Source organism: Gossypium hirsutum, chromosome A13 (assembly GCF_007990345.1).
Source record: "Gossypium hirsutum isolate 1008001.06 chromosome A13, Gossypium_hirsutum_v2.1, whole genome shotgun sequence".
Classification (NCBI taxonomy): domain Eukaryota; kingdom Viridiplantae; phylum Streptophyta; class Magnoliopsida; order Malvales; family Malvaceae; genus Gossypium; species Gossypium hirsutum.
Window position 1 is genome coordinate 11226143 of NC_053436.1, and position 13643 is coordinate 11239785.

General features: G+C 34.8%; 1 non-coding gene across 1 annotated transcript; it reads left to right on the forward strand.

Annotated features, from left to right (window-relative positions):
• The first annotated feature begins 1202 nt into the window (after positions 1-1202).
• LOC121213444 (small nucleolar RNA R71) lies at positions 1203-1309 on the forward strand. Its single transcript, XR_005908825.1, has one exon. It is a non-coding gene; the product is annotated as a small nucleolar RNA R71 (small nucleolar RNA).
• The last annotated feature ends 12334 nt before the right edge of the window (positions 1310-13643 follow it).

Sequence of the window (13643 nt, forward strand, 5' to 3'; positions counted from 1 at the left end):
CTAGTTGCTTAAACATTTTGTAAGGCATGACATTGATACTAGCCCCTAAATCAGCCAAAGCATTATTAACATCTAAGCTACCAATTAAACAAGGAATCGTAAAACTCCCTGGATCTTTTAATTTGTTGGCCAGCTTATTCTATAGTATGGCTGAGCAAACCGCATTTAGCTCTACATGCTACACTTCATCCAACTTTCGCTTATTTGTTAAAAGCTCATTTAAGAATTTAACTGCATTTGGCATCTGTGAAAGAGCTTCAATAAACAGTAAGTCAATATGTAATTTCTTCAATAATTTAAGGAATTTACCGAATTGTTCATCTATGTGATCTTTTCTTGTCGCATTGGGATATAACACACGAGGTCTGTACTCTTTACTTAACGGTGTTTGTTCACTGTGGTCTTCCTCACCTCTACTTTTACTTACCACAATTTCTTGCCTCGGTTCTGGTTCAGGTTCCACTAACCCTTCCTTGTCTTGGATGGTAATTGCATTGAGTTGTTCCCTTGGGTTAGATTCAGTGTTACTCGGCAGGCTACCTTGTGGTCGTTCAGAAATTAATTTGGCGAGCTATCTTATTTGAGTTTCGAGCCCTTGGATCGACGCTTGTTGATTCTTAAGTGTTGTCTCAGTATTCCGAATAAATTTTGTTAGCATCTCCTCAGGGTTCGGCTTTTTCTCTTGTTGGTAGGGTGGTTGTTGGAAGCCTAGAGGTGGTGGTCTCTGATTCCCTTAGCCTCCCCATGAGAAATTTGGGTGGTTCTTCCAACCTACATTGTAAGTATTACTATAAGGATTATTTTGAGATCAAGGATTATTACCCATTTAATTTAACTGCTCGCTCTCCATGTCGTAGCCATAAGGTCGGTATTCTGAATTGCTTGATCCACCTCCACTTGCTTAGCACTGCATTACTGGGTGAACCTGTGAAGAACCAAGAAAACCGTCAATTTTTCTATTCAAAAATTCTACCTGATTAGAGAGCATGGTGACCGAATTGACGTTAAAAATGCCGACTATTTTCGTTGGCTTTATCCTCATGACTTGCCACTGATAATTATTTAGTGACATCTCTTCTATAAATTCATAGGTATCCTTAGGTGTCTTATTATTGATAGTTCTACCAGCAACTGCGTCAATCATCTGTCTAGTCAAAGGATTCAGGCCATTCTGAAACATTTGAACCTGTAGCCAGAGTGGTAACCCATAGTGAGGGCATCTTCGTAAAAGGTCCTTGTATCTCTCCCATGCATCGTAGAGTGTTTCTAAATCCATCTGCACAAAAGAAGAGATATCATTACGTAATTTAGCTATTTTAGCCGACAGAAAATATTTTAATAAGAACTTTTTGGTCATTTGTTCCCAAGTAGTGATTGACCCTCATGGTAACGAGTTCAACCACTGTTTAGCTTTGTTCCTCAATGAAAAAGGGAATAACCGAAGGCGAATGGCATCATCAGAAATGCCATTGATTTTAAATGTATCACAAAGTTCCAAAAAGTTCGCCAAGTGACTGTTGGGATCCTCGTCCTGCAAACCACCAAATTGAACGAATTGTTGTACCATTTGAATTGTGTTAGGTTTCAATTCAAAATTATTTGCAGCAATAGCAGGCCTAACTATGCTCGACTCAGTTCCTGCTAAAGAAGGTTTAGCATAATCATACATAGTGCACGGAGCAGGATTCTGATTAGCAGCAATCGTAGGAGGTAGCAGATTTTCCTGATTTTTAGCCATCTCCTCGGTTGTAGTTGAAGTATCGTCCTCTTGCTCTTCCTCTGTGTATCTTCAGGTTTGCCTTATTTCTCTTTGATTTCTGCAAACTGTGTGATCGATCTCACTATCAAATAGTAATGGTCCCGACGGGTTTCTTCTAGTCATACACTAGAAAAACCTATCAGAAGCGAATAAAAGAGAGAATTAGAAAAGAAAAGAAAATTTTAAATTGAAAATAAAGTAAAATGGATAAAGTAATAAAAATTGAGTGTTCCTAATATGATATGTGATATTCGTGACAGGTTTTAAACATTTATAATTAATCATTCTTGAAACTAACTATTATCACGATGAAGGCAAGTGTACCTATCAAACAATAGTATAGCTTTAGCAATACTGGATTGTCGAACCCAAAGGAACCAAGAGTACTAGTAATTACTTCCTTTTTATTATCTAGCCTAAAAATTAAGGGGTTTGTTTATCTAAACTAATTAACTAAACTAAGGATGCACAGAGAGAAAATTAGGGAAAAGCTTTTAAGAAAACTCGATTGATTAAGACAATACCCAAGGGAAAATCCACCTAGACTTTACTTGTTATTTGACTCTGAATCAGACGATTTATTCATTTGACTTGATCGATAGAAATCCCTAAGTTATATTATTATCTCTCTCGAGACTAATAACATCTAACCCTAGGTTGATTAATTGAAATCTCTTTCTAATTAACACCTAGTGTTGCATTAACTCGATCTATGGACTCCCTTATTAGGTTTCACCCTATTCCGGCAAAATCTTGTCACCCTATCTCTAGGAGTGCAATCAACTCTGCTTAATTACAAAAAATTTACTCTTAGACAGGGAATTTTCCTCCTCTAAATAAGAGCATTAACTTGAATCAATATCCTGGAATATTAAAAAAAGAATTAAGAACACATAATTAAGAACAAGTCAAATATTTATCATACAATTCAGATAATAATAACAAGATCTGTCTTAGGCTTCATTCCTCTTAGGTATTTAGGGGGTTTAGTTCATGATTATGAAATAAAACATCTCAAAATAATAAAGATAACAAAACATAAAAAAACCCAAAACCCCTGAACGGAAATTGAGGGGAGATCTTCAGTCTTGACGATGAATTCGGCTTGTAAGATGGATCAATCGGCTTCCCTTGAGTAATTCCTTGCCTCCTACTCCGTGTGAGTGTTCTAAGTTCCTCCTCAGGTGTTTAAATAGGCTTTATAATGCCTAAGAGCCCTCAAAAGTAGCCTTTTCCGAATAGGACTATACTTGGGCTCGACAAGTACACGACCGTGTGTGATTGCTCCAGTCTGTGGTCAAGGTTGTTAAATAGGCACGAGCGTGTAGTCTACCTGTGTAAGTTGTGCTTCGATCCTACCAAATGGACACAGCCGTGCGGCTTACCCGTGTGAAGAAGTCCAGGCCGTGTTGATTTCCTATGTGGGTCCATTTTTTCCATTTTCAGCCTGTTTTTCGCTCTATTTACTCTCATATGCTCACCTAAGTATAAAACATGAAATTAAAGAATTAGGAGCATTGAATTCACCAAATCTATGGAGAAACCATCCATAAATGTGCTAAGCATGGGATAAAAATATGTATAAAATACGGTTTATCACACGGCTTGCCCTATAGAAGTGTGTTCTGGCCGTTTGTCCCCTGGACCTTAATTGTTGCAAAACAGAATGCTCAGTATTGAGCACACGGGCAGAGACATGGGTGTGTGTCTCAGCCGTGTGGATGACATGGCCTCAGGCACGGGCGTGTGCCCTGGGCGTATGAAGTCTGCACCTATTTTATGAAAAAATTATGAAAATTAAATCGACCTCACGGCCTAAGCACACTAGCGTATGCCTTGGCCGTATGACTTCAGTTTGTTCATAAGTGACAAATAGAGAGTTACACGGGTTAGGGACACGGGCGTGTGTGACCACACGGCCTGCCCACACAGGCGTGTGGCTCTTAAAACATGAAAATTTTCTAAATATTGTGAAATTTTCCAAAGTTCTCAGTTTAGTCCCGAACTTCTTCCAATGCATGTTTTGGGTCTCGTAGGTTCGTTATAGGGACGAAATGAATGTTTATGAAAAGTTTTTAAATTTGGATGCAAATTTATGTCTCGGTTTTGTATGATTGCATCTGTATAATTTTGGTAATGCCTCGTACCCTGTTCTGGCATCGAATACGGGTAAGGGGTACATTTTCACTTCGAAAGACTGGTATGAAATTGGGGTATGGTATGTTATTACGGTATAAATAATACATTTGGTATAGTGTTATGTCTTAATAAAACCTAGAAAGTTCTCTTAAAATCTTCTCATATTGATATTGTTTATAGTGATGTCTTTGTATAGAATACTCAACGTTTAGTGGTTTCCATGCATAGGTTAGATTAAGTATGTGATCTTGTACATCGACTTCAACATTTAGTGACCATCTCAGACTCAATAATGTTGGTGAAGTTTTGTTTAGTTGAATGGCATGTACCTAGTTATGTGCTTGTATATGTTATGTTTGGATGAATTTGGCATTTTGGATGTTATGTGAATACGTATATAGCTATAAGTTTGGTAATGATCCTTGTATTCAGTAATCTTTTGTAAAATCCCAACCTCGACCTAGATGCTATGGTTGAATTTGGAAAGCTACATTGGCCATCGAAATGGCCTAGAAAATCTTTCGTAGTTTTCAAACGTACTTTTTTAAACCATTCACGTAAACCATATCAAACTAGTGAATTCAAGAAATTTTAGAAATCGATGACTTCGGTATTTTATTTCTAAAAGTTTGATCGTTGTTTAAAACTTTTGTAATTTTAATCATATTTTAAAATCATTTATTCAAAACTAAAGAACTTGACTATTCGTCACTATAAAAAAAACATGTTAAATTCATAAAATCAAATGTCTTTAGAAATCTCATTTGTAAACATTATAAATTTTGAAAATAAGTCTAATTTTATTAAGAACTTATTTATCGTATTTGTAGTATATTTTTACAAGAATCGCAACAAACCATTTTGCTAAAACCATATTTTGCTAAAAATCAATATTTCATGCATAATCTAAATCAAATATTAATTTATGCAGTTTTCATAACTTAATGTCATGCAAGTAATTCATGCAAAGCAAAATGAAAAATCCCCAAAAGAAAGTCTCATACCACAGTTTATAATCAAACTTATTACAAATCCAAAATAACAAAATATCAAAATAAAATTTAATTACTTTAATTTTAAAAAGAATTCTGAGAAACTCCTCTAAATACCGTCATCACATCCTAACCTCGAGGTTATCTGTAAAATCAAAAACTAAAGAGTGTGAGCTATAAAGCTTAGTGTGAGTCTTATAACAAGTTAAATAACAATAAGAACATACATATCGTACAACATAATCAATATTATGCATATGATCATGGTAGTGCAACTTTTGGAAAACAATTATGCAAATTTTTATAAAACATCCTACCCATCACCGCTACACTCCAAAAAGAGTTCCCAAAAACTCATCCTTCCAAACACTCTAATATGTGGAAGAAGCCAACAATATTCGCAGACCTGTAGGTTGTGAATAAACCACCATGTAGGTTGTGGATGAAGCCACCAATATTTGCAGACAAGTTGCCATGTAGATGGTGGACAAAGCCACCAATTCTTCCTTCTTACAATATCCCACCCCATGCATGTGATATGGCCACAATGAACATATATATATTTTTCATTTCAAAATATCACTTCTCACATTGGGCATATTGAAACATGCAGATCGAATCATATAATATCATATAGGGCATATTTAACATGTGTTTCACGTATTGTTTCAAGATATCGAAATATCACCATTTATTTGTCATGTAAAATCAATTATGCCATAATATCACATAACATGAGAATAAGAATAACATGCTTTTAAATGGTGAAAATCACAACCACACAACATACTCTTCACAACATTAGTTGGTTCCAAATCACTTACTTGTATAACCCGTTTCACTGGATTTAGTCTCTAGTTTTAGAATAATTAAAGTATTCACATAAATCAAAAATCAAATAATAATATTTTGTTCAGGCATTATTAACATTATATATACATAACTTGTATCGATTCAGACCCACACCTAAATTCGTATGACCTGATAATAATGATTTGATTTCCCAACTCTAAGAAAGGAGATCAACCCTTGAATCTTAATCAATGGTCCCAATAAAGAACACCTTTAAAGGATGGAGAATGGATTCAAGGCTTCAAATAAATACTGCATGCACAAACAAGAAATACCCTTGTTAGAATTTTTCATAAATGAGAATAAATAAAGAAATAATCTAATCGAAATATTTAAAAATACTTATGTAATCTCAAGGGTAAGGAGACTTAACGATCCTTACGGTGACTTGATTAAAGGGGAGGATTCTCAAGAAGGAGAGTAGGAGAAAAAAAGAAAATGGTGAAAAATAGTGGTGGTCGATGGCGACGGGATGACAATAGTACGACGAGGTGAGGTGGTGGTGTGATTGGCTAGGAACGGAGGAGATGTGGAAGAAATGTGGAAGAATTAAGGAAAAAGGCTTTGTTGATGAGGTGAAATTGAAGAAAAATGAAGAAGAAAGGGATGAGCAAAAGAGGGGGTGGCAAAAATGGAGAAGAAGGAAAAAATGAACATCAAAAGGTGTAATTCACCTTGTCTAGGTTCAATGTATGTCACACAAGGTAAGAGTGAAGAAAATAGACATGTTGAGAGGACAAATGAGCAAAAAGGGGATCATGGGAGTGAAAAGTGGGGGTTAAGAGGGAAAGTTTACTAGTTAAAAGAGGAAAGAATCTTCCTTTGCATGGTAAATAAGAGTGGATGATTATGGAAGCTATTTCCCATGCAAAATTTTCCAAAAAAAAATTAAATAAAATATGGAGAGTGTAGAGACTTAAACCTAAGACCCTCAGGAAATTATTTAAGCTCCTAACCATTAAGCCAACTTACTTCCTTATTCACAAACTACAACATTTATTTAAAAACATGGTGTGACATTTGCTAAGGTTTGAAGCAAAATTGCACCATATAGAAAATGATGTGATGGAAGGGATTCGAACACAGATCATTAAAGACAACTCCACCACTACTCAATTACTATACTTGATACTTATTTATTATCAAATGACCAAAGGTCATCTAAAAATAATTTGGGCATGACCACTCTTGGTTCATTAACCCAATTTCTACTAACCCTGTTTTTGGGATGTGACATCTTTCTTGGTTGTTTAGGTATGTATGTTATAAAGCTTATATAGTGATAAGGTAACACATTCTGGAAATAAGCTTAGTAACTGAATGGTGTGCATATGCTAGGTTTGAATGAATTTAATAAATTATAATTAAATCATAAGTTGTTGAATGTTATATGTCATGTAAATGGAATTGTGGTGCCTTGGAAGGCATATTGGATTGGTTTGATTATGGTGTTATGTATGAACTTGAATTGTTGATTGAGCTGTCAAATGTGGCATATTGGTTAGACACTTAAGTTGATTGTTATAAGTGATATTTTTGGCATAATGTTGATGCTTTTAAACTAGTTGACAACTTGGTATAAAGTGTTTCTTGTGGTATAAGTGATTTAGGGTTAAAAAGCTTGTTTTTGAAGGTATCTACAGGTAGACATGGAAAGTAACAAGACCTGACACATGACCGTGTGCTGTACACAGGCATGTGGCACAGTCATATAGTCTATACATTTTGGGTGTTAATTGTAACACCCCTAACCCGTGTCTGTCACTGAAACAGGGTTACAAAGCGTTACCAAGAACTTTTGAAACACTTTCAGATATTTCATGTAAATTAATATTCATTAACCGAGATCATCTCAAACTTCCCTTAATTGGACTCTTGATGCCCAATACGAGTATTAGAATCGAGTTGGGACTTAATCGGGAACTCTGAGAATTTTTCGTGACATTTCAAAAATTTTCCAGGTACAAGGCTCACACGCCTGTGTGGTACAAGGGACATGCCCGTGTGACCCTAGGACACGCACGTGTTGGAGGTCGTGTTCGACCCCGTGTAACTCTTTGACTTGTGCACACGGTCGTGCCACACGTCTGTGTGCTAAGCCGTGTGGTTAATTAATTCATTTTGAATTTAGATGCAGGTTTCACACGGCCAAGGCACACGTCCATGTTCAAGGCTGTGTAGCACACACAGCTAAGACACAAACCCGTGTCTCTGCCCGTGTGCTCTATTTTGAGCATTCTATTTCTCAAAAATTAAGGTGCAGGGGACACACGACCTAACTACATGCCCGTGTGCCCGGCCGTGTGTCACACACGGTCTAGACACATGCCCATGTGTCTGCCTGTGTGGACAAAATAAAGCCACTCATAGCTTCATATCTCACCCAAAATCACACCCATGACCTGCACTTAATCACACATCCAAATACCAACCATTTCAAGCATTCAAATCAAGCAATTTCCATCATTCATCATGGCATATCATTTCATGCAAACATGTCTACAATCTTACCTTAGTTCAATCCATGTATTAAACATGATTTGATCAACTACTTAACATATATGTAGCTACCATAGTTTGGCATTACAAGTATATTTAAACAAACCATTACTAGCTATTCCAATTGCTAGATTACAACCATCATTTACATTTACATGCCAATATGGCCAATATATCCTATACATGTCATTACAACCATAATTGATTTATCATTTTGTGCCGGCATGGACCGATGGATACTATGAGTGATCTCCATCGAGCTTCCAATCCAACGAGCTTCTGATTTACTCTAAAACAGAGAAATAAAACTAAGTAAGCATAAAATGCTTAGTAAGTTCGTAAAACATGGTTATAACTTACCATTCATTCTATTTTGAGGTAACTATGTAAGGCATAATCAATCAGTTTGATCTCAAGCCCTACACACACTCTCATTGCTCTTGTTAGTCATATATTCCATATTAACATCAAAACATATATGGGCTCAACAACAATCAAGTTTCCAAGCACATATGCTTTCCACAACATGTATTTATTCAACATGCATAATTCATCTCATTATTTCAAGTGTAATTTCATAATAGTTCATTTCGAGTTCTGATATGAAATGATCTGAACTTTACTCATATTACTCAAAACATCAAGGTCACGATTAGTACACCCAAGGTGTACAAGTCTATAATCAAGAATGAACATATATTTATCAATTAAAGCCCATGTACAAATATCATCATCTCATGTTTTCATATATCATATGTCATGTATCATCATTTACTTGTATTTCAGCCGGATACATGTAATAACTCATTCTTATCCATGTATTTTCATATCAAGATTTTTACCCATTGAATTTATTTGAAATATCGATGGTTACACAGGTAGTACACTCGAGGTGTACGAATCAGAATTCGTCAATTCATGTCCAATGGTACCCATAGGATACTTATCGAAGAGTACACTCTCGAGCTACACATGTATACGACAAGATTACCAGTCCAGGCTAAATCCTTTTTATGACATATGCTTTAAAGAGCTTGATCTAGATTACCTGTCCGAGCTAAATCCAATTCATACCATATGCTCAAGAGGATTTATATCAGGATTACCCGTCTGGGAGGCTAAATCCTTTCATAAATAAAGTCAATAGGATTACTCATCCTAGCTAAATCCCGTCAACAACAAATGCAAGACCTCATTCATTTCGAGAAATCACATATCCATCAATATTCATTTATTCAATGAGATTTAACATTTTCATGCATTTCCCGACATGTAATTATTTCATACATCTATAACATTAATATAATTTAAATGATCACATTCCACATTCGTTCCAAGCATAAAAGTAACATTTTCCTCGTTTATTCTTTATCATGCATTTTCGTTAATCGGGCTTTGTCAGGTAGATTTTCAACGTCATATATATATATGATATTTATACAATTCACAAACACAACACTTAATTCAAGCATAAAAACATATACAATATAGTTACATGAACTTACCTCGACAAATGTTCGTGTACATAAATCTACTAATCCGACATTTTTCTCTTTTCCTCGTTCTAACTCCGAATTTGGACTATCCGGATCTATATGAGTAAATTTAACATCAATTTATCATATTTTATATTCAAGTGGACTCAATTTTTATCCTAGGAAAAATTATCATTTTGCCCCTAACTTTTCCAAAAATTCCCATTTAGTCCTTAGGCTCGGAAAATGAAATTTATGCAATTTACTCCCTATTCCAAGCCTAACCAAAATTTATATACTACATTTACAGCACATGCATTTCAAAAATTTTAGAATTTTCCATGGGTTTTATCACTTTTTCATTTTAGTCCCTAAATCAAGTTTCCATCAAAAATTGCTTTGTAAAAGTTATCTATCTATCAACAACCTTTCATTTTCTACCATAAATTTCATATTTATAGCATATCCATCCATGAACCAAATTTCATACTTTGATAACATTTCAAATTAATCCCCCAAATAGATAGATTAAACTATCCTGGTTTCAAAAATATTAAAATTACTAAAAACGGGGCTTGATTCCTTACCCAAATAAAATTGATAAATATTCTTCCTCTCTTCTAGGTTTTCAATAGAAATAATTGGGGAAGATTATATGAAATTGTTTTCTTTTTCATTTAATTAAATTGGCATTTAATAAATTTTCATCTTTTCAATTTAGTCCTCAGCCTTTTTCTTATTTTTCCATGGATAAGTCATACCAAAATATCTACATACTTTCTTTAATGGTCTAATTACCATATAAGGACCTTAAGTTTTGAATTCCATAGCTATTTGATCCTTCTAGCTACTAGAATCTAACTTTTGCATTTTATGTGATTTGGTGCTTCTCGTAATTAAACACTTAATCAATAATATTTTCTTATCAAAATTTTCAAATAACATGTCTATCATAATATGGACCATATAATAAAATAAAAATAAATTTTATTTTTGGCTCGGATTTGTGATCCCGAAACCACTATTTCGATTTCACCGAAATTGGGCTATTACATTAATAGAAGCACACGGGTACAGTCTCTCACATAGCTGTGTGAATGTTTGCAAGTTTATAGTTTGGTACACATAAGGCCATAGTTTGTTACACGATCGTGTGACTTGTATTACACAGTCTAGATTCCTACACACAGTTGGGCTACACAGTTGTGGGCTTCAAGCCCACACGACCTCAGTCCTTCCACATGGTCAAGGAACACGACCGTGTGACCTGTAACAGTCAATTTTTGGGTCAAATAAGAACAGTAGTTTCGGGACCACAAATCTAAAGTAGAAATATTTATTTTATTATTTCTTTAAGGTCTAGAGTATGATTGAATGATTGTGTGAAAATTTTGTTAAGAAATTTCATCGATTGAATGTCCAATTTGGCTAGAGGACTAAATTGCAATAAGTGCAAAACTTGATTTCTCTATGTTAAAAGTGCCTAATTCTTATGAATTCTTAAATTAGAGGTCCTTAAATGGTAATTAGACCATTATATTTTGGTATGGTAAAAAATGGACATGGTTAGATAAAATTTCAAAGTTTTAAGTGAAGGGTATTTTAGTCATTTGGTAAATAAAGACAAAATAAATCAAATAAAAAGATGTCCATCTTCCCAATTTCTTCCTCCTATGCTGAAAATTCAAGAGAGTCTATAGTTAGGGTTCTGGCCACTTTCAATCTCGATTGTAAGTCCATTCTTGTCTCGTTTTTCATGATTTTTATGTTTTTGAAGTTTTCTCAACCTAATCTAGCCTTGCCAAGGACTAACTTGAAGAAGGATTAAAGTCTAAAATTTTAATCATGTTGAATATGTGTGTATTTTTATGTTTAATGGTAGAATATGCAAGTTTATTGTAAAAGCTCGATTTAGGGCCTAGTCAGAATAATGGTCTTGTGACCACAAATTTGATGTCAAAAAAATATTTTATTATTATTTTGATGTATTAGCATGTTTTTAAGAGTACGTGAAAAATTTGGTGAGCCAATTTTAGCGTTTGAAAGCCTAATTGAGAAAAAGGACTAAATCGCATAAAGTGCAAAAGTCTCAATTTGATAGCTAGAGGTGCTATTTTATTAGAGAAACAAAATTAGGGGATTTTAAAGGGCCGTTAGAACCTTAAAAGAAAGCATAGCATGCCATAGAGTCAAAGAGAAGACAAAATTTTCAAATTTAATGAGTTAGGTGGCTTATTTTTTACTAAAATAGAAATAAAGGAAGGAAGGATGATATCATCCCTTTTTCATCTTCTTTCTCTACCAAAAATTAGCCATTAAAGGGGGCTTGAAAGCTTAAAATTTTCAGCAACTTGAAGCACTCACAAGTAAGTGATTTCCATGTCTTTTGTTGATGATTTTTGTACTTTTGAGACCCATGAAGCATGAGCTTTCAAATGAGGGGTCTATTTTGCAAAATGGTTGAAGGTCTAGGGTTTTTCCATAAGAGCATCTAGGGTGTTTTCTGAAATTTTATGGAAGAATATGAGTCTTGGGTGTGACATAAACAACTTTTGTGAAATGTGTTAGCATAAAAACACCTAAAGGGACAATTTTGCATAAGTTGTAAAATAGATGAAAAATGTGTGAAATAGTGGGAATTTGGAGTTGCTATAAGAGTCAAAGAGGTTCGGCTAGTATTGAGAAATAAAGAAATTTGATAAAAATTGATTTTCAGGCCGAGGGGTAAAATGGTCATTTTGCAAAAATGTAAGGGCAAAATGGTCATTTATCCCAATTGTGAATTGTTGAGTGCTTAGGTTGATAAAGTGACTTAATAAGTGCATTTTGTTGTTATAGATCAAGAAATACCGAGTTTGAACCTAGACCGGGGGAAAGCCAAGCAAACCGACTAAATCGGCTAGTCTTCACATTTTGTAATCTAAGGTAAGTTGTATGTAAATAATAAAACTACATTGATAATTATATGTGCTTGAATTATTACAGTATAAATTGCTTGCTAGTGAAATTGAGAATGTATAATGATAAATGAGATAGTGAAATTTCCGTTAGAACCTTAGGAAGTAAATCGGATATTCATGCCATGACATTTGAGTCATTCGTGTGTGAGCTAGTGTAAGACATGTCTGGGACATGCATCAGCCACATTATGAGAGCTAGTGTAAGACCATGCCTGGGACATGACATCGGCATTAAGACGAGGGCTAGTGTAAGACATGTCTGGGACATGCAACGTCCTTGAGACGTAAGCCAATGTAAGACATGTTTGGAACATTCATCGGCTACGAGATGATAGTCAGTGTAAGACCATTTCTGGGACATGGCATCGACTTGAGATATGAGCCAGTATAATACCATGTCTAGGACATGGCATCGACACCTTACCCTATGCCTGAGGCTTATGTAATATCCGGTAGTATTTCGAATGGTTCAACAGTGAAAGTTATGTTCTTAAGCTAATGAGAAAAGTATAATCGTGTTGTGAGTGGTACAGGTACCCAATTGGTACGTATGAGATATGAGCTCAATATATAATATGTGACTTGTATGGATGGTAATGAGTAATTTATGCTTATGCCTACCTTGGTGTTATGAGCCTATTGATTATTGATAAATTGTTGTTGTATACTTACTTATAAGCAACTTACTAAGATGTTATGCTTACTCCCTTCCCTTTTCATTTCCTTACAGTGCCGCCTAACTAGCTCAAGGATCACCGAAAGTCAGAGATATCAATCACACTATCAACTGAAACATTCAGTATAGTTGGATTTATATTTTTGAATATGCCATGTGTAGGACTTAGACTTTATTATTTTGTGTCATTGAGGTTTGGCCATATGTATTGGCTTGGGTCAAAAACCCTTCAATTTGTATTAAACCTTGAATGATGGCTAACATTCATTTTGAATTTACAAAAGATGCATT